The sequence below is a fragment of the Herpailurus yagouaroundi genome, unplaced genomic scaffold (assembly GCF_014898765.1).
Source record: "Herpailurus yagouaroundi ecotype Mexico unplaced genomic scaffold, PumYag 197, whole genome shotgun sequence".
NCBI lineage: Eukaryota > Metazoa > Chordata > Mammalia > Carnivora > Felidae > Herpailurus > Herpailurus yagouaroundi.
In genome coordinates this window covers 6300451-6323195 of record NW_024412428.1, presented here as the reverse complement: position 1 = coordinate 6323195, position 22745 = coordinate 6300451, and the positions used below count along the sequence as shown (strand labels likewise).

General features: G+C 44.9%; 1 long non-coding RNA gene across 1 annotated transcript in view; it reads left to right on the top strand.

Annotated features, from left to right (window-relative positions):
- The window catches only part of LOC121012766 (uncharacterized), a 41219-nt gene extending 19063 nt beyond the window's left edge, over positions 1 to 22156 (top strand). The window contains exons 7-8 of the long non-coding RNA XR_005782288.1: positions 18388 to 18591; positions 20148 to 22156. This is a non-coding gene — a long non-coding RNA (uncharacterized LOC121012766). The remainder of the gene's footprint in view (positions 1 to 18387; positions 18592 to 20147) is intronic.
- Positions 22157 to 22745: the final 589 nt, after the last annotated feature.

The window sequence follows — 22745 nt, the reverse complement described above, 5'->3', positions numbered from 1 at the left end:
ACCTTTAAACATTTAGAAATAGAAGACTATCTTATCTTTGTGTACGGAAAAAGTGCTTAAGACACAAAAAGCTCAAATCAGAAAGATTGATGTATCTGCCTATGTTATAAATTTTTAACATTTGTTTATTTTTTCGGGAAAGAGAGACAGAATGTGAGCGGAGGAGGGGCAGAGAGAGAGGGAGACACAGAATCTGAAGCAGTCTCCAGGCTCTGTGCCGTCAGCACAGAGCCTGATGCAGGGCTCAAACCCACAAAGGATGGGATCATGACCTGGGCTGAAGTCGGAGGCTTAACCGACTGAGCCACCCAGGTGCCCCTACATCTGCCTATATTATAGTTAAGAACTTCTGTTCATCAAGCAATGCCAACAAGGAAGTGCAAAAACAGTCTACAAGCTGGGAGGAGATATCTGCAACACCTGTCGCTGGCAAAGAAGATAGTATTCAGATTAATACTCTGAAACAAACAAAAAAAGACAAACAACCGATGGAAAAACCATCCAAACAGATGTTTCACAGGAAGACGAAACACAAAAGGAGAATAAACATGAAAAATTGCTCAACTTCTTTAAGAGAGACAGTGGGGGGAGGGGCAGAGAGAAAGGGAGAGAGAGAATCTCAAGCAGGTTCTACACTGTCAGCTCAGAGCCCGATGTGGGGCTTGATCCCTTGAACCGAGAGATCATGACCTGAGCCGAAATCAAGAGTGGGACGGTTAACTGACTGAGCCACCCAGGCGCCCTAGGTGTCTGACTATTGATTATGACTCAAGTCATGATCTCACAGGGTTTGGGGTTCCTGAGTTCGAGCCCCGCATTGGGCTGTGTGCTGACAGCATGGACCCTGCTTGGGATTCTCTCTCTGCTCCTCCCTCACTTGTGCACACACACTGTCTCTCAAAATAAACTTAAAAAAAGACTATTAACAAGATAACACACAAAACCTACTAAAGTGGCTAAAATTAAGAATTCATAATCACAAGTCTCAGAGATGAATAGAAGCTCTACCATACTGCTGGTGGGATGATAAATATACACGAGCACTTTCATAAATACTACACAATTTGGTAATATCTTGGTAGTTGAACATTCACATACCCTGAAACCCAGCAGTTCCGCCTGTGTGTATACCATCATGACTTTTGCACGTGTGCCTAGGGAGACATCCATAAGGACATTCCACAGCAAGGGTAAAACTTCACCTTTCTACCTTGCTTTGTGAAAGCATTCGATAAACGCCGAGGTCTGCATCTCTGCCCCAGAGCTGAAGTCACCTAGAAAGCTCATTCTGCATAATTCCTTGAGGAAGTGCTTAAGATTGAACAAAGGAAATGTTCATAAAACTACTCATTCTTTTTTTATTCCGGATAATTTTAAATACCATCCGACTAGCACGTCACCTCCAATGAAATATCAACTGAAAATAGGTGTTTGTTCTTCCTTTCTAGACTGTTTAATATTGTTCTCCTGTGCCATTGTCTAGTTCCAAAAGCAGCAGCTTAGTGTGAAATTTGTGGGAAGGATGCTATTCAGAGTTTAATTTCATTATGCAGTAACCCAGTGAAAATCCGGTAGAAAGAATGTAGATATTTCTAGAAGATGCTAAAAACTATTCGAAAAAGGAGGAATGCATAGACGTAATTTCTCTAAAATAGAGCATTCAATCATTAGAGTTGGAAATTGAATAAATGAAAGGATGATTGAATGAATGGTTGATTCAAAATGCATCATTAGTAAATGGGAAGAATAGACTATGTTGCTGGGTCTTAAAAATATTCCTCTAAGGAATCATTAGGATTATATGGGAGACTTTAAAAAAATAATACCCAAGCCCCAGTTAAATTGAATCACAATCTCTAACGTTCTTAGCCATTAGTATTTCTTAAAAAGACTTAGCCATTAGTATTTTGTAGAAGCTCCCAGGTAATTCTAAACGATAACAGCTTTGTGAACCACAGAGCCATCGCCTGTACTCCAAGTGGGGTCCAAAGACAACATCATTGGGATGTTGTTAGAATTTGGAATCTTGGCCCTGGCCCAGACATACTGAATCAGAGTCTACAGTTTGACAGAGTCCCCAGGTGATGTCTAACATAAAGTTTGAGAAGCTCTGGGTAATCAGGATTGCTTTCCTTTCTGCATGCCATTTTGCTACATCTTCGATCAAGAGATTGGGGAAAGACTGGGGAAAGGTCTTTCTTTTTAAGATTCTTGTTCCCACTTTAATCTGGAGACAACTCACATCACCATTTTGGTAAATCTGATCATAAAGAAATAATCAGATAAACAAGTACATGAAAAGTGCCCAGCATCACTCGTCATCAGATAAATGCAATCAAACCCAAAATGAAATATCACCTTACACCAGTCAGAATAGCTAGTATCGAAAAGACAAGAAATAACAAGTATTGGCAAGAATGTGGAGAAAAGGTAACCCTCGTGCACTGTTGGTGGGTGTATAAATTGGTGCAGCCACTGTGGAAAACGGTATGGAGGTTCCTCAAAAAAAAAAAGAAGAGAAAAGAAAAATACCATATGATGCATCAATTTCGCTTGAGTATTTATTTGAAGGAAATGAAACCCTAACTCGAAAAATATGTGCACCCCATGTTCAATGTGGCATTATTTATAATAACCAAGACATAAAACAGCCTAACTGTCCATCAGTGGATGAATGGATAAAGAAAACATATTATATAGAATTCAGCAAAAAACAGAAGAAAATCCTGTCATCTGTGACAACATGGATGGATCTTGAGGGCATTATGCTAAGTGAAATAAGCCAGACATAGAAAGACAAATGGTATATGACCTCACTTACATGTAGAATCTAAAAAAACAAAAAAACCCACTCACAGTTACAAAGAACGGATTGGTGGTTGCCAGAGGTAGGGGATAGGGGGTGGGAGAAACGGGTGTAGGAGGTCAAAAGATACACACTTCCAATTATAAAGTAGATAAGTCCTGGGGATGTAATGCACAGTATGGTGACGACAGTCAACAATACTGTATTTGAAAGTTCCCAAGAGAGTAAATCTTAAATCATGTTATTTGAAAGTTAAGAAAGTAAATCTTAAAAGTTCCCATCACAAGAAAAAAAAAATTGTAACTGTGTGTGGTGATAGACATTAACTAGATTTCTTATGGCAAATCTTTAAATTGTAAACCTGAGGCTAATGTCATGTCAACTATATCTCACTTTTAAAAAATAAACAATCGACATTCCACCTCCCAGTGGGAAAAGTCAGAATCTCCGATCTTACCTTGAGCAAAAGTGCGAGGTAGCAATCATCCTGTCCCATCTGTTCCAACATCCTCACCCCCATCCCAGGATGATTTTCCTTTGAACCCCACCTCAGCCTCAATGCTTCATATTTTTACACTGACTCTTAAAGATAAAAAAATTTTATTATAGAAAACTTCAAACATACATAAAATAGTGCAGTATAGTGAACCATCATATACTATTGACCCAGCATCAATAATTACCAACTCATGGCTAATCTTGTTTCATCAACGTCAGCACCCACTTCCTACTCTTCTAGACTGTTGTGGAGAAAATCCAATCATTAGCTCATTTCATCTATAAATATTTCAATGTGCGTCTCTAAAGGACGTAACCCAAATACCATTAGGACACTTACAAAAAATTAACAACAATCCCTTAATACCATCAGTATTCAGTTACTGATCACATTTCTCCAATTGTCTTATAGTTTTTTTTATATGCTGAAACCCTAGCCCTCAGTGTTTCTGTATTTAGAGAGATAGCCATAAGGAGGAAATAAGGTTACGTGAGACCATAAGAGTGGGGCTCTAAACCAGCAGGGCTGTTCTCCTTCTAAAAAGAGGAAGATTCTATGTCAATTATATCATAATAAAGCTGGGGGAAAGGTCATAAAGAAATACAGAAATAAACGAAGAAACAAATAAATGGAATGATGGAATAACCAGAAGAGGAAGAGACATCAGAGAGCTCTTTCTACTTGCACACACTGAAGAAAAAAACATGTGAGGACGTGAAAAAAGGCAGCCTTCTACAGGAAGAGAAGTCTCACCAGAAACCAACCCTGATGGCAACTTGATCTTGGACTTTCAGCTTTCACAACTGTGAAAAAGTAACATGTCTATTGTTTAAGCCCCCCAGTCTGGAATTTTATTACGGCAGCCTGAGATGACTAATACAATTATTGAGAGACTCTTTTCACAGCAGATGCTGCGGTGCGCATTTACATGGGATATACTTATCTCTATACTCCACGCACATTCCGAAAATCCATCCACAAACCTCTGCCCCAGCCATCTCACCAAACAGGCAATTTATTTTTTCCAACTCCCTGAACAATGTGGCGAACCTGTTAACCATGGCCCAGGAATCAGATGGGTCATTCTTCAGACTACCTTTCCTTCCGTACACAGTAAACCAGGTGTAATACCTGAAGCTCTGCCCACTGGGAAGATTGCTTTTCACTCTTTTCTATCAGGCCATCCCTGAATGGGACTAGAGTTGGGCAACTTATCACTTCCGTGTGGTTGCATCATACCATGTACATCCATTAATACATGTGGCCCCCACTTCTTCATCCTCTATAAGTGGCTACAGGGAACTCCCTAAGGCCATTGATGTGTGTTGAGAGAGGGGCAGCGCAGCAGTAGGAAGAGGCACCACGGGAGCCTAAACCACCTGGTCCGGAAGTCTGTGGTTTCCAGATCTGCTTGGAGATTGGTCTCACATATATCATTTATACTTTACGATGAATCCTGCTGAGTGTGCCCGGGGTCACGGTGGGCAGTTTAACTCACATAGTCATTTGTGACCCAGGGTCAGATATTCAGTCTCTATTGGGAACCTCAGGCAGTCCAGGACCGGCTTTTCAAGTGAAAATAGTTAGGGGTGCCTGGGTGGCGCAGTCGGTTAAGCGTTCGACTTCAGCCAGGTCACGATCTCACGGTCCGTGGGTTCGAGCCCCGCGTCGGGCTCTGGGCTGATGGCTCAGAGCCTGGAGCCTGCTTCCCATTCTGTGTCTCCCTCTCTCTCTGCCCCTCCCCCATTCATGCTCTGTCTCTCTCTGTCCCAAAAATAAATAAACGTTGAAAAGAAAATAGTTGTCAGCAGTTGACTTCACTTGGGTCTTAGTGGGTCTTGACAGGGGCTCCCTACAGCATCCCTGCTCGCCACACATTCTTCCATGCTATTGGGTGTGCGGGTCAGACTGCTTGTAAGGAAGCCTGGACTTGTTGCAGGACCTCTTCATACCCTGTGCCCACTCACAACTGGTGGTGTTGTAAGCTATCCAATAATTAGGTCAGAGCAGCACATCAAACTCTGGCTTAAGTTGCCTCTAAAATCCAAAGAAAGCCAAGAACCATTGTATCTCCTGTGTAGTATTTGGAACACGGTGCAACAATTGTGCCTTACTTGTGGAACAACGTGGTACCCCAGTGCTCCCCTACGAACCTCACTGATTCAGCAGCCCCTGGACTTCTGGGGGTTTATCTCCCAACCCCCTGGCATGCATGTGTTTTATCAATGTGCCTAAGGTGCTTATCGCCTCCCACTTCTTGGATCCAATTAGTATAATGCCATCAGTGTAATGGACCAGTGTGATGTTTTGTAGGATATCAAGACAAACACATCCCTCTAGGTTAAATTATGACAGCAGGATTTGATTTAGCCCTGAGGCAAGACAGTTAAGATATAGTGCTGTCCCTGACATAGGAAGGCACACCACTTTTAATTATTTTTGCCGATAGAGAAGGGGCGTAGTGAAAGCATTTTCTAGGTCATTAGCTGCATACCAGGTGCCAGAAAGTGTTGCCTTTGGAGCAGCCAACTCACAGCAACGCTGCTGAGAGAGAGCCAGGATAATAAATATGCCAGCCACTCCCCAATCTCCTGCTAGTGCCTCTGATTAGCCAAATCCGACTGAAATCCATCCCTATGGGTCAGCCTGGAGGACCCAAGGCAGAATGGAAAAGGTGGAGATGGGGTCTGGAATTGCACATGGCGACCATTCACCATACTGGTACATGATGTAGGGCACATTTGTATGCGAAAGAATACATGGACCCTGATCCAATGTTAAAGGAGGGTCCCTTGCTCAGACATAGAATTTAGGAGTCACGTCATTGGACAGGAAGCTCTCTGGATCACATTGATTGAAGTTATATTGCCAGGACACGATGTACTTTCTGACTATTTCATATACAATGGAGACAGATCGTATGCGCTCCTTAGTGCAGGATTTGAGGTTTTGAAAATTCTAGGGTCCTCTGCTGATTCATCATAGCTTCAACTGTATTCCTAATAATAATCGAGTTTTATCACAACCTAATCCTCCCCTTTTCAGCTCAGGCTGGGACACATTCTTCCTTTTAGAGCTTATCAGGAGGTACAGGGTATTAAAAAGACACTGGCATCTATGGATGAACCTTGAGAGTATTATGCTGAGTGAAATAAGCCAGTCACAAAAAGACAAATACTGCACAATTCCGGTGATATGAGGTACCTAGAGTCGTCAAACTCCTAGAGACGGAAGTTAGAACGGTGGATGCCAGGGCTAGAAGGAGGGAGAGTGAGGAGTTGTTTACTGGATAGAGTTTCAGTTCTGCAAGACGAAAAGAGCACTGCAGATGAATGATGGTAGTAGCCGCACCAGAGTGTGAACGTCCTTACTGCCACTGAACTGTAAGATTAAAAATGGTGAAGATGGTGAATTTCACATTATGTGTCTTTTACAACTTTTAAAAGCTAGAAAAGAAATTGGCACCTAATGTAGAAAAGCATGTAGCTCTTAGAGATATCCCAACTGATTAAAATCCCAGCATCACCCCTTACTGGCTGTGCGATTTGGGCAAGTTACTTAACCGCATCGTCAATTTCCTTACTTCTCAACTGGTATCGATAATGCCTCTCTCACTGGATTACTGACAGAATTCGGGAGATAATGTGCAGAAGCATCTCCAGCAGAAGCCATGTATAGTCGCTGGTTCCCTTTGCCATAATACCTGCCCATTCTTCAGATCTCAGCCGGGACATCCTTTCCTTTCCAGGCCTTTTCTTACCCATAAATCTGGTTAGGGAATCCCTCCTGCAAGACTTACTGTGTTAATGCCAGATTGGTCCGTTCACTGTACTTGCTTGCTTACTACTACTCACTGCTCAAGAACATAAACTCCATGTGAGAAGGGACTGTGTCTGCCTTCTTCCCAGTTATAATCCCAGAGCTGAACAGATCCCACTGAAATGGGAAAGGAGACAGAAAACCAGTGGAATGACCATGGGAGCCTTGCAAACAAGAAAGCCCCATCCACAGACAAGACATTTTGAAGTTTAGAGACCATAGAAAGTAGATGGGGGGTGTCTGGGTGGCTCAGTTGGTTATGCATCCAACCTTGGCTCAGGTCGTGATCTCGTGCAGTTGGTGAGTTCCCGCCCCACACTGGGCTCTCTACTGTGAGTGCAGAGCGTCCTTCCGGTCCTCTGTCCGCCCCCTCTCTCTGCCCCTCCCCTGGCTAGTTTGGGGGTGCGCATGTGCTCTCTTTCTCAAAAATAAAACGTGAAAAAAAAAAGGAAAGTAGATAGGATTATAGCAGAATAAAATGGTAACCCTAAGCCACCGTGGAAGTGGTGGTGGCTGTTTTGCCTGGCAGAACTCTGCAGAAATTCCAAGACATGGAGTCAGCAGGTTGGGAGGGGAGGGGTGATGGATTGAAGGACCATCTACGGGATGGCTCAATCAGCCCCTCCCCTCCATTAAATATCTGGAGTAGCACCATTTGCCCCAGGTGCACCCCTGTGCACCCCTCCTCCAACAGAGTAAAAGCTACCAGGGTGAGGGAAAATGGGGGGGGGGGGGTGCTGTGGACTGAGGCAGGCCAGGTGCTGAGAGACTCAGGGCCTCCACAGAAAGCCACAGAAAGCTCTCCTCCCGGGCTGTTGGGGGTGGAGGGTGGCAGTGGGGTGAAGGAGAGGCCTTTGGGGTAAACAGGCCTTCCCATCTGCAAAGCAAACTCAGGTGTGTTGACCAGAGAAGCCAATACATCCCATCGTCCATCAGCCATGTCAATCAAAATCATGAGGCATTTGGAAGAAATTCATGCTGTGAAAGACCGATTTGCACAAACAGAACACGTCGTTTCAGAGAGTGGGAGACAGATAATGGCAAGAAATAGGACTTGAGAACACTTTCTAATCTAAGCTCCAAAAAGACATACTATCTATTGAGGAAAAAAATAGAAACAGATGGCCATGAAAAAAGAACACTCAGAAAGCGAAAAACTCTCGGAAATTAAAAGCAGGATCACCAAAATGAAAACTGAGAATAAAAGAACTGAATGAAGCAAACGATCGAACGTGGATCTGGAAGAGATGGGCAGAGAGGTGCTCCAAATTATGGAGTCCTAACGAGGGAAGGTTAAACGTGGAGCCGACATCTATCTGTGAGGAGCTCCGGGAAGAGATGGTGGATGAGGAACAAGCTTTTAAAGACAGAGCAGTTGGGGCACCCGAGCGGCTCAGTCAGCTGAGCGTCCGATTTCAGCCCAGGTCATGATCTCACGGCTCATGAGTTCGAGCCCCGCTCATGAGCCCCGCGTCTGGCTCTGTGCCGACAACCCAGAGCCTGGAGCCTGCTTCGGATTCTGTGTCTCCCTCTCTGTCTGCCCCTCCCCCACTCGCTCTGTCGCTCTTTCAAAAATAAATAACGTTAAAAAAAAAAAAAGACATAGCAGCAGATAATTCCCCTGAGGTGGTAGAAAAACTGTAGTGTTGGGATTGAAAGAAACTTCTTGCCCACCTCCCATTCTGGGGAGGGCAGAGGGCGGTCTGAGTCAACATTTAGATGTATTCAAGGGAACATTCAGAATGCCAGCTTTATTTTTTTCAACGTTTATTTTATTTTGAAAGAGACAGAGACAGAGACAGAGAATGAATCCCAAGCAGGCACCAGCACTGTCAGCCCGGAGCCTGACCCAGGGCTTGATCTCCTGAAACATGAGATCATGACCTGAGCCAAAATCAAGACTCGGAAGGTTAACAGACTGAAACTGCCCCCCGCCCCCCGCAGGCGCCCCTAGAATGCCAACTTAAAGAAAAATACTAAGATTCTGCAGAAAGGAAAGAAAATAAGTTTCTCAGGTGGAAATGAGTCCCACACTGGCCCCAGACATATCTGAAGCAGTATTGTCTGCTAGAAGGCAGTGAAGCAAAGACTCTGAATTGATAAGGAAAAATTATTTCAACCAAGAATTCCATATCCGGTCGAACAAGTAAGGCGAGGATAAGATAAAAACGGTAAACACCCACAAAGGTTAAGTCTACATATACCCTTTCTGGAAAAAAAAAAAAACCCAATTAATTGAGGATGTATTCCTCTCAAGCTGAGAAGGAATCTGAGAAGAGGGAGACACAAATCCAGCTCAGGAAATCATTGAAAAGAAACCGCAGGGGGTCATTTGTGCGACTGGGCCTGCAAAGCTGTCATTTCAAATTAAAGGAGGGAGTAAACAGGCTCCACAAAGAATAACTTTAAAAACAAAATAGATGTCATTACACACCCCGAATATTGAGGAACCTGGAAGTTGTCAACAATAAAATGAAGACATTTCGATAACTACTTACAAACACACACACACACACACACACACACACACACACACGGAGATAAGAAACTTCCCTTGAGGGAAACAAATGCTCTATAAGAAAATCATGATCCTTGGGGCGCCTGAGTGGCGCAGTCGGTTAAGTGTCCGACTTCAGCCAGGTCACGATCTCGCAGTCCGTGAGTTCGAGCCCCGCGTCGGGCTCTGGGCTGATGGCTCGGAGCCTGGAGCCTGTTTCCAAAAAATAAATAAACGTTGAAAAAAAAAATTTTTTTTAAATAAAAAAAAAAAAAAAAAAAAAAGAAAATCATGATCCGGGGGCACCTGAGTGGCTCAATCAGTTAAGTGCCAGACTTCGGCTCAGGTCGTGATCTCGCAGTTCATGAGTTTGAGCCCCGCGTCGGGCTCTGTGCTGACAGCTCAGAGCCTGGAGCCTGCTTCAGATTCTGTGCCTCCCTCTCTCTCTGCCCCTCCCCTGCATGTGTATACTCTCTCAAAATAAATACATAAACTTTTTGAGAAAGAAAAACAGGGGGCGCCTGGGTGGCTCAGTCGGCTAACTGTCTGGCTTCGGCTCAGATCATGATCCGACAGTTTGTGAGTTCGAGCCCCGGGTCGGGCTCTGTGCCGACAGCTCAGAGCCTGGAGCCTGCTTCGGATTCTGTGTCTCCCTCTCTCTCTGCCCCTCCCCTACTTGTGCTCTGTCTCTCTCTCTCTCAAAAACAAAGATAAACATTGCCCCCCCCCAAAAAGAAAGCCATGATCCAAATAGGAAGCCAACTAGAACAGGACATGATTCTGACTCAAAAGTAGAATTTAGAAAACTTTCTATTCAACCATGACACGGGTGTAATGCCACAGGGTACTTTTCATTCTCTGTGGCTCCAGTCGCATTACTTGCCTTCACAGCGAACTTGAATCAAGAGTGCAGAAGACTTGGTTAGGGTTCTAGCACAGAGCGAAAGTGTTAGAACAATGGCACACTCTGACAGAACAAGGGGGAGGGGACAGAGGTAGGAATGCCCCCCCCCCCACGCTGAGGGGCCTCATCTCCTGAGCAGCCACCAGGAGAGCTCAAAAGGGAAAGCAGTCACCCCTGGGGAGTGGGAGTTGGAGGGGGCAGAGGAGGAGGAAGGAGGTTTTGTGCCGCAGCCAGATTCTCAGCTCCCACTGCCTGTTTGGAGACCCAGGGCCCGGGTTCTGCCTCCCTCTGCTCTTCCTGTTCTTTTGTGTTTCTGCCCCCCTGCCCCCTCCCCCCATGCCGGAAGTGATTACCTTGTTTTTCAGTCATGCACCCCCTCCCCTTTCTTCTCTCCTTGTATATTTTGTTTGGCATCGCTTAATGTTTGCCGTGGGTGAAATGCATCTTCTGGTACTGTCTTGACTGGACTGCCATCACATTCCTGGTATAACTAAAAAAAAAACGCTATCTGAAAACAGAAAATCCGTTCCTTTCTCCTCCTAGGATTATTCTGCAGCACACTGACATCCGCACAGTTGTTACTCTTTTGCACCCATGCGAAACCAGAGCTTAACTTTCAAGTCAACGTAGCGTTTGTTTTCTGAACTCGAAACCGTAGTATTCCATGAGGGAAACTGAGGCACAGGAAACGAAGCCAACTGTAGCGGTTCAAGTCGCCCACCGGCCCCCTGCCTGTGCCCTGCCCCTCCAATCCCCAGCCCCTGCCCTCAAGAGCAGCACATCTCAGCCTTCAGAGAGTTCACTGTATAATCCCTGTCACCTGAAGTCACTTCGGCCTCCCTTTTCCTTCCTCAGTCCTTGGTGGAGGTGAACAGCTGGCCTTCCTCCTTGTCCTCCCCCCCCCCCCCTTTGCGTCAGAACCCTTTCTGTAGCAGAACATCATTATGTAGTCACCTTCTAGCCATTTCTTTCTCTGTCTGACTCACTGCTGTTCCTGAAAGTCCGTTCTAGGTCTTATTGTTTGGAGCCGTGAGTCATTCTGGTGGCTTTTCTTTGAAATCCTCCCAAGAGCTTTCCTTCTCTTTTAAGCCAAGGAGAGCAGAACGGGAAGGCTACTCTGGTGAGCATTTCTAGGAGGGCTGAGAACATAATCCTTTTTGATGAGTTTTAGGACCGAAGCATAAAATGCAGTAAGACAAACCGTTGACAATTGTGCCCTAGCAGATAGGCGAGCAAATACATAAATCTTAGGGTTGCCTTTATTCTCTTGAATATCATCATTCTGTTTCTCTCTCAGAGTCAGTTTGTTACCTACCAGGCTGTGGTAAGGAACCCTGTTTTCCTCCCTAATGTCCATTCTTTCCTTTGTTGTACTAGAACCCCTAATTATTGGCTGGGCACAAGGCCACTCAGAGTAAAGACTACTTCCTAGCCTTCCTTTTTATTATTATTATTTTAACATGTACTCAATTTTGAGAGTCAGAGAGAGACAGAGTGTGAGTAGGGGAGGGCAGAGAGAGAGAGGGAGACAGAATCCAAAGCAGGCTCCAGGCTCTGAGCTGTCAGCACAGAGCCCGGCCGACGCGACGCTCGAGCCCACGAACTGCGAGATCATGACCTGAGCTGACGTTGGACGCTTAACCAACTGAGCCGCCCAGGTGCCCCGTTCCTAGCCTTGCTTATAGCTGGATGTGATTCTGAGACCAAGTTGTGGCCAGTGGAGTGTTCGTGGAAGTGTTGGATGCAGCTGCTGGCAAACAGTTCTAAAGGGTTAGGGCAGAACAGCCCCCCACTCCCCTTCTCCATTCCACTGCTTGGACAAGGAGATCACGGCGGTCAAGCTACCTTCCAGAACCAAGAGGCGGCTCACTAAGGAGGCAGAAGCAGTGCAAGAAAAGGAACTTGGATCCAGCTAATGGTGACTCCATTAGACCAGCCCTGGGCTTTTCGGTAGAAAGTCCTACTTTCTGGTTTATTTTCTGCATGAGGGAAATTAATTTCTTTTTCTCTGAACTGCCGGTTTGAATATATATGCAGCAAATCCTAATCCTGACAGACTCAATAGCCCTGAGAATGTGTTTGTATATACTTCGTTTTGCTTTGTTTTACTCGCATAGGCTGATCCAGATAGGAAATATCTCGTGGGTTATGCTTTTCCTTCCTCTGTGTGTGAATAGCTCAAGTATACCAAATGCTCCCTGTACACCAGTTCTTTTTTTATGCTTTGTCTCATTTATTTTTTTTTCAACGTTTTTTATGTATTTTTGGGACAGAGAGAGACAGAGCATGAACGGGGGAGGGGCAGAGAGAGAGGGAGACACAGAATCGGAAACAGGCTCCAGGCTCCGAGCCATCAGCCCAGAGCCCGACGCGGGCCTCGAACTCACGGACCGCGAGATCGTGACCTGGCTGAAGTCGGACGCTTAACCGACTGTGCCACCCAGGCGCCCCTATGCTTTGTCTCATTTAATCTTGACACAAAGCATATGATTCTTTTCATTTCCAGTGAGAGTAAACTGCCACTCAGAAGTTAGGCAACCGTGTTCAAGGTCACACGGTGGGTAAATTACGGATCTGGAATCTGCATCTGGACAGTCTGGCCCCAGAGCCTACCCCCTTGGTACACCTTTTTCAGGTGGATTCTGTTCCCCCAGGACCTACCAAAAGGTGTTCATCATAGCGATCATCCACTTAGTGCCTGCTACGAGCGGGCACTGTGCTGGTGCAGAAAGCACATTCTAGAAAGGCTGAACTGTACCGAACACGGGGGAAGCAGAGCCAGCGAAGCAGCCAGGGTCCTTTGCAGGTCCAGGTCTCCTCTGATGTGTGTTGAAATGGTGACTGATGAATTCCTTTTGAAGTTCAGTAATCCAGGACTCCTCTTTGTACTTTTCTCTAAATTACTCTTCTAAATTGCTTCATCTGAATTTTCCCTTTGTTTTATGCTGAGAATTTTGGTATCATAAACATCTCATTCATCATATGCTTATAATAATTCTGGAAGATAGTTACTCCGAGGTGCATCTTGTCTTAGTGACTCACATCCGACTCATTATCAAACGAGAGAATACGAGGTAGGGTAAAAATACAGTAATTTGGCAGGTGTTAACCTGGAGGGACTCCATATGAGTTAAGCCACAAATAAAGTAAAATAAAAGATTCTTCAGTGTCACTTTTACAAGCAGACTAACATTTAAATAATTATCCCTTTGTAGAGTAGCAACCTTTGGAAAATTCAATACTCCGTACACTCAGAAGACTCTATCGATTGGTGGTACACGAAAATAACTTACTTGTTCTCCTTACTCTGTAGCTATTCTCGAATAGGAGGAAACACTTCTCCACTTCCCTTTTGAATAGTTAGGTGAATTTCGATTCACATTAAAGTATTTTTCCCTGTGAAGTTCTATCATAAAATTTTATGCACCTATATAATTGTTTAAAGATTTTGGCTCTATTGCGTTGGTTCAGACAAGATAAAATGATACTCTTTAGCTACTATATGATTTTTGATATGAACCTCGCTATCCTTTTAATGGAGTCTTATAGATGAAAACATGACCCAGAACTGAGTATAAACCCTGCACATTATAACTTTGAGCCAATATTGCAAATTGGATTCTCTGAGCCATTTTTTCCCCTGTTGATGCACCCTAATGAAACAAATAACACCAATTGCAAGATACAAGAACTACTTTTCATAGCAAAATTGGTTGTTGAAATCACAGGGCTGTGTACTAGCCCACTAGTTGTTTTTTTTTTTTTTAATTTTTTTAAATGTTTATTTATTATTGAGAGACAGAGAGAGACAGAACATGAGCATGGGAGGGACAGAGAGAGGGGGAGACACAGAATCCGAAGCAGGCTCCAGGCTCCGAGCCGTCAGCACAGAGCCCGACGCGGGGCTCGAAACCATAAACCGGGAGATCGTGACCTGAGCAGAAGTCAGACGGTTAACCGACTGAGCCACCCAGGCGCCCCACTAACCTACTAGTTCTTGAACATAGAAGCAATGTAATTACTGTAGTACCATGCAGTACTATTTAAAAAAAAAAAAAAAGTTTACTCTCTGGGCTGGGACCTGGTTTGCAGCAACTTGGTAAAACACGCCAAGATGTTAGGAATCATCGGTAAATAGAAGATCTCCCTCACCCTGTTATGGTGCCTCCCTCAGGAAAATGGTGAAGAAAACTGAAAGAAGCCAGCGTGCCAAATACACTTGCTCCTTCTGTGGCAAAACCAAGTTGAAGGGATGAGCTGTGGGGTTGTGGTTCCCTCATGAAAACAGCAGCCGGTGGTGCCTGGACCCTCCACACCACTTCTGCCGCCACTGTAAAGGCAGACATCAAAAGACTGAAGGAATTGAGGGGTGCCTGGTTGGCTCAGTCAGTAGAGCATGCGACTCTTAATCTCGGGGTCATGAGTTCAAGCTCCATGTTGGACAATGGGGCCTACTGAAAATTAAAAAAAGTCGGAGACTGGGGCACCTGGGTGGCTCATTCGGTTGAGTGTCTGACTCTTGATTTTGGCTCAAGTTGTGATCTCAGGGTCACGGGATCGAGCTCCGTATCGGGCTCATGCTGAGCATGGAGACTGCTTACGCTTCTCTCCCTCTGCCCCTCTCTAAAATAAAACAATTTTCCAAAAGCAAAAGACTAAAGGAATTTCCAGACCAGTAGAAGCTCCACCATTTGACACCCGGTTGGCCTATAGTAAATGTGTTAATTTATGTAACAACAACAACAAAAAGAAGAAATGGTTAAGCATAAATGCAGTTTAAAATGAGATAGACTCAGTAGTTCTGCTCACAGAAAATAAAATAAAATGACATAAACTTCTCTGAAGCAAAAAATACGGCATTCAAACCAAAGCCAACAACAAGAAGTGTAGAAATAAATATTCAAGACAAAAATACAGGCAGCCTACAGAAATAACTTAAAAAGCCCTAGGATACCAATGGGCAGAGACTACAGATACATAATTCACAAAAGAGAAAATGCAAATTGCTAATAAACAAGTTACTCTCACAAAGAAATGCAAATGTGAAAGTACAGTGGTTTTAAATATCTCGTATTAGTAAATATTAAAAATAATACACTGTTGAATAAAAGTGGTGGGAGTGGACACCCTTGCTTTGTTCCTGATCCTGGGGGAAAAGCATGTGGCCTGTCATTGTTAAGTATGATGCTAGCTGTGCATTTTTCATAGATGCTCTTGACCACACCGAGAGCTTTTTTCTATTCCCAAATTCCTTTTTGTTCTCTGTGTTAACAATAACACCCTGTGTTGGCAACAGTCAACAAGATAGACCCAGTACGCTCTGCTGTGGGAGGGTAAGTTTGCACGCTCTCTAGAAATCAAGTTAGCAGAATGTATCAGGTGTTTTTAGGCCATATTTTATGTCAATACATTTATTTCTATGTGTCTGACTTAAGAAAGTAATCTGATTGGGGAGGGCATTCGGTTAAGTGGGCGAGTCTTGATCTCAGCTCAGGTCATGATCTCACAGTTTCTGAGTCCGAGACCTGGTTAACACATTGGGCCCTGCATTGATGGCGTGGAGCCTTTTTGGGATTCTTTCTCTCCTTCTCTCTGCCCTTCACTCACTTGTGTTCTCTCTCTCTCTCAAAATAAATAAACAAACTTAAAAAATTTAACAAAAAGAAAGTAATCTGATATATGGGTAAAGATTGTTTGCAAACATATTCATTACGGAGTTATTCATAATTCATAATCGAAACTAACATCAGGTCAATATGAGGAGAATGTTTAAGATGAGAATAACATGCAACTACTCAACTTTAATTCACAAAGCCTCTTTAATGTCGTGGGGGAAATGCTGATAAATGAAAACAAATTATAGTGACGATCAGATGTGGCCCAGGAACTTGGTTTTGAGTCAAGGCAGTGAGGTGAATGGATACAAAGGGGGATAGGACTGTGAGATCCTGATCTGGGACATGATGTTGGGACCAGAGATGGGAGTAAAGACTCCAATTAGGGTCACAGATCAGAACTGTGGGCTTGGTGGGCAAAGGGCGAGAACAAAAGCGAGAACAAAAAGAAAAAAGAGAGTCATCTGTGAGGAAAGACCGAACAAAGACCACCCTGCTTAATATGGAAAACAAAACGTTTTCCTTGGGTAAGCCCACCCATCCTCAGCACCAGCGTGAAATCTAGTACTCCGAAGCAAACTTTGTCCTTTTTTTTTTTTTTTCATTTTTTAAAAATGTTTACTTACTTTTGAAAAGGAGAGACACAGAGTGTGAGTGGGGGAGGGCCAGAGAGAGAGGGAGACACAGAATCCGAAGCCGGCTCCAGGCTCCGAGCTGTCAGCACAGAGCCCGACGCGGGGCTCGAACCACGAACCGTGAGATCATGACCTGAGCTGAAGTCGGACGTTTAACCGACTGAGCCACCCAGGCGCCCCAAAAGCAACCTTTTTCTACTCGCAGCAAAAAATGACTGGAAAGAAACACACCAAAATGTTAAGAACGATTTTTTTAAATGTTTATTTATTTTTGAGAGAGAGAGAAACAGAGCACAAGTGGGGAGGGCCAGAGAGAGAGGGAGACACAGAATCCGAAGCAGGCTCCAGACCCCGAGCTGTCAGCACAGAGCCTGACGCAGGGCTCAAACTCACGGACCGTGAGACCATGACCTGAGCCAAAGGTGGGTGCTTAACCGATTGAGCCACCCAAGCTCCCCAAGAACGATTTTTGTCTGACTGGTGGATTATGGGGGATTCTAATTTTCTTTATTTTTTTTTTTTTTTAATTTTTTTTTTTTCAACGTTTATTCATCTTTGGGACAGAGAGAGACAGAGCATGAACGGGGGAGGGGCAGAGAGAGAGGAAGACACAGAATTGGAAACAGGCTCCAGGCTCTGAGCCATCAGCCCAGAGCCTGACGTGGGGCTCGAACTCACGGACCGCGAGATCGTGACCTGGCTGAAGTCGGACGCTCAACCAACTGCGCCACCCAGGCGCCCCTCTAATTTTCTTCTTTATGTCTTTTTACGTTTTCAAAAATTTAGAGAAGAATTTTTCAGGATTTCTGACTGCAGAAAATCAGCTTTTTAATTCTGTGCACCACGTTTAGAAACGTACCCTAATGGAATGAGATAACTAAAAGATGGAAAAGACTTCGAGGTGTATCCACTTCATCTCCAGGCCAATTCTCATTTGCTTTTATATGTGGACTTTCCCCCGGAAGTGTCCTTTTTTTGTTTTTGTTTTTTTTAATTTTTTAATGTTTATTTATTATTGACACACACACACACACACACACACACACACACACACACACACACAGAGCATGAGCAGGGGAGGGGCAGGGAGAGAGGGAGACACAGAATCCGAAGCAGGCTCCAGGCTCTGAGCCGTCAGCACAGAGCCCGACGCAGGGCTCCAACTCACAAGCTGTGAGATCGTGACCTGAGCCGAAGTCGGTAGGTAGCTCAACCAGCTGGGCCACCCAGGGGTCCCTGGAAGTGCCCTTAAAGCAGTGTAGTCCCTTGTACCGAGTGAAGAATGTCTCAATAATACCTTTTCTTAAAACAGTTGGTTCAGGTTCAGCAGTCAGTGGGTGATTTTTTTGTGTGTGCATGTGTTTCTTTGTTTTTTTTCTTAGTGCCCCTGATATACCCTTTCTTTTTGCCAACAGAATGTTAGGCCAGACCAATTGCTAAAGAAGGAAGGAGAGAGCTGTTCTCCCTGAGGACTGAACTCAGGGCCTTCACATGATGAGTTTGACACACTCACTGTCAGCTGAGTGTGTGTGTGTGTGTGTGTGTGTGTGTGTGTGTGTGTTGTAACTGTTCTTAACATATTCATTTACTCATTCATTATGTTCCCATTAAGATGTTGAAGGTCTTACAAAAATGAAGGACTTCTCTCTACATATCTTCGGTTCAGATTCCTTATGTGGTATATACTCTAGGGGCAGTTTAAATGAAGTAAAGCAAGAGTTTAAGAGGAGCCAGAGTATTTCTGCCTGAAGTGATCAGGGCTGACTTTGCACAGAACGCGACATTTGGACCTCACCTTTAAGTAAATTCGATTTCAGTAAGTAGAGACAGGAGATGCCATAATCCTCTGTGAGGGCGGGATTTGTACTTATCTTGTTGACTGCTGGCTTCTCTAGCTACTAACCGGTCCCTGATGCCTGGTAGGTGTTCAACAGAGATTTATCTAATGACCATTTGCATGCAGGGTGAAGAGAAGAGACACATAATCAAATTCTAGAGTCGTGGAAGCCAGGGTTTTGTTTTTTTCATACAAAAATTAGCCTACTTTTGCTGAAGGCTAAGCTGCATGAAGAGGAAAATTGGAAACTGAAATTGGAAAGTTCTGTATTGAATCCAGGTTCTAGTAGCCTAAGGAGTACTCAGTAGATAATCGTGACAACGGCTTGGAAATATTCATCTGGGGTGTTTTTTAAAATCAGTGGGATAGATCAAAAGTAAAGAAACCAATTATAAATCTATTAAAAGAGAGTTGAGGAGACGTGGACACAGGCTGGATATTTGATAATGTTAAGAAATTCTTGTTCATTTAAGTGTGATAGTAATATTTTGGTTATGTCTTAGAGAAACAGAAGGAAATATTTACAGGTAAAATAATACGATGTCTGGGTTTGCTTCAAAATCATCCTGGGAATTGTGGGGGGAGGGATACGGATAAACCAAGCATGGTCATGTATTAATGCCTGGTAAAATTGGGGGATGGCTAAGGAGCTTTCTGGGGTGATGGAAATGTTTTATATATTGATTGGGAGTGGCAGTGAAACAGGCACATACATTTGTCAAAACACATTGTGCACTTAAAGTTTATGCATTTTACTATATGTACGTTTTATGTAGAAAAACTAGGTAATGGTTTAGGTGGGTTCATCTTACTATTCTGTCTACTTTCTAAAGTATGTTTGAACATTTCCTAATACAAAGTAGAAAGAAAGAAAGAAAAGAAAGAAAGAAAGAAAGAAAGGGGGGGAAGAGAGGAAGAAACCTACTGCAGTATTGGGAGCAGGAAATTTATTTCAATTGAAGTTGTGGTATGGCATAAAAGGGGATCAAGTGAGAGTGACACCTTTCAGGTTACAACAGATAACGAATCACGCGGATTGAGCGGGTTTCGCCTCATTGGAACACTGGTGCAGTATTGCAGAAAACGGCATGGGTGGCTTTGACCTAGGCGTTCAAAGGAAAAAGCACAGAAGGATTTTCATTCAGTATTTTCTGATTTAGTTTGCATGTTCTCCAACCGATTTCATTATCAACATCATCAACACGTCTACTTGATAGTCTCATCCGTAAACTTGTTACTCCATCAGCTCATGAGGAAACAAACAATTTGAAGAAATTTTCTTTGATGTGCCTTTGGTGGGATTGAGACTTTCTCAGACCATAATTATGGACCCAGGAGGAACGGTATTTAGGGCTCTCCAGGCTGGGGCCTAATCCTAGAGAGATCTCTCTTGGAGCTAGTGTCCCTGGGTGCCTTGCTTCTATCAGAACTATGTCCATGGAATAGATAGTATTGTCATTTTCATGCCTGTAGATCTATTTTTACTTTAATATTTGAATGGTAACAGTTTCTGTGGGTATGTTTTTTTCCTACAGATTTGATATTACGATGACTAGAAACACCATTGATGCAAAAGTTGGAGCAGCCGTGGTCAAGGAAAGTTTTCATGACAAGGTTGACCGATCTTGACCGTGAACAAAGATGAACAACAGGCTTTAAATGTCGTGTGTGCCGGGGGAGCCTTTCATCCAAGACTTCCCAATAACATTCTGGATTATATTCAAATGAGATTAAACATACCGTCCCAGAGACACCCTGACAGGATTGAAGGGAGACATTGCCGGAGGCAGCTGTGGTCGTGGAAGTGAATTACTCTGCCGGTCCCGCCCCACACGGACCCTGTTTACCTGAATCTGTTCTTTGCTTCTTCCCTTCTGACTGAATCCTTGTATCGGCCAGGGGGGGCCCCCATCCCTCAGACAGCCCAGTGCCTCGAGGGAAGCTGACTCCCCCCCCCCCCCAGCTCCAGGGGTGAGCCTGCTTAGTTACAGCCAACCCTGTACTTACACTCTCACCAGTAGATTGTTCAGAAACCCACTTGGTCTGTTTCCTCCGACTAAGTGTAAACTCTGCGAGAATGTGGATGTTCATCTGTCTTGCCAAAGAACCTAGAACGGTGCCTGGCACATAGTTCTTAATAAACATTTCGCGAATTCCTTTTCTCATTCCTCTTCAGCAAACTGTAAATGAACACCTACTACCTGTCAGGGACTCTTCTGGATGCAAAACTACACAAGACTCAAGAAGTCTAGCAAGGAAGACAGACATACCAACAAGTCTCTAGTAATATACCATGGTTAACGCTGTCGTGAATTACACATACAAGGCTGGAGGGGCACGGAAGGAGCAGCCGACTTCCTCCGGGGAACTCACACGAGGCTTCCCAGCACTTCTTCCGGCACTTGGAGCAGATCTTCGAAGATGAGCAGAGATTTTCCAGGTGAAGCGTCAGACCAACTGCAGTGGGGCCACGTCAGCTGTTGACCAAACCAGGGCATTTGGAGAGTGAAAGGGAGGCTCCTAATAACTACACTGAATGACAAGTGTAAGCAGAGACCGTTCTGGGCAAACCAAGCCACGTGGTCAGTCCTGGAAGAAGGAGGAACACGGGAGAAGGCGGGGATGGTAGAAACACCCCGGGGAAGGCCAGCACTCTGGTGCGTCGGAGTAAGGAGTGTGGTGCAGTTGGAGGACGGGCTGTGGCTGGAGCGAAGGGTGAGGGATACGGTGTGAGGGACCTGTTCTGGTGAGCCAAGAACTCCGACTCGGTCCGCCAGCATCTGGGACCTGTGGAGCTTTCTCAGCAGGAGAGCACCGTGATCAGATTTGCATCTGGGGACAAGAGTTCTGCCGGGCATGTAGAGAAAGAACCGGAGGGACGCAGACTAAAGAGCAGCCAGACGGGAGGCTGGTGCCGCGGCTCACCAAGGGAGGATGGGCCCCTGATCTCAGGCAGCACGGAAGGGTGGCTTCAGAAGGCAGGACATACTCGAGGTAACGCTGCCGTGGAATGAACTTGCATGGAGGGCCAGGGGGTGAGGAGCAGAAGAAACGGATGATGCTGAAGTTTCCAGACTGGGTGATGGCGGCTTTTGCTGTCCATTCCCATACATGGTGACAAGCGGAAAATGACCTCAGCTGCTTGGCAGACGGAGAGTGGCCAGGGAGCAGATACAGGAAGCTGAATCGTGTAGGGGCCAAGTGCCAAGGCAAGAGGCCAATCCAAAAGCTGAGTCACTGTATCCAAGGGGTCAGCACGGGTGGAAAAGAAGGAGTCAACGTGCCTCCTGGGACCAGGGAGGTCCGTGAAGGAGAAGTATTGAAGCAGATGGGCAGGGAAGCAGGTACCCGAGGGCAGATCCATGGAAGGACAGATAAGACATGCCCCCCTACGGTTGGAGAAGTAGACCGGGCGGCAGAAGAGGTGAACCTGTAGGCAAGTCAACATAATAGGAGTGATCGGTGTGTTCGGTGCCCAGGGGAGGAAGGAACTCCGCATAGGTGAACAAATTGGCATTGTTTTGTCTACAAGCCCTCGGTGATTTAAAAAAAAAAAAGTTTTATTAATGTTTTATTTATTTTTGACAGAGAGAGAGAGAGACAGAGCATGAGCGGGGGAGGGCAGAGAGAGAGGGAGACACAGAAGGCGAAGCAGCTCCAGCCTCTGAGCCGTCGGCACAGAGCCCGACGCGGGGCTGGAGCCCACAAACCACAAGCTCCTGACCTGAGCTGAAGTCGGATGCTCAACCGACTGCGCCACCCGGGCGCCCGGAAAAGAAAACAATTTTAGGTTGTGCCTAGGAATTAAAAAAATACTGTCACATCAGGGCACCTGGGTGGCTCGGTCGGTTAAGTGTTCGACTTCGGTTCAGGTCATGATCTCCTGGCTCCCGAGTTCAAGACCCCCCTTCGGGGGTCCTGCTGTCAGCACAGAGCCTTCTTCAGACCCTCTGTCTCCCTCTCTCTGTCCTCCTCGCTCTCGAGAGCAAATAAACATTTACATGTAAAAACATATATGTTGTCGCGTCAATATATTGCTGAAGCTCTAAAAATCTTCAATCTATCTGATTTTTTGAATAGTTATACACTCGGTGATTCAACCCCCCAAAAGTATCCAAAAAGTATACGCACAG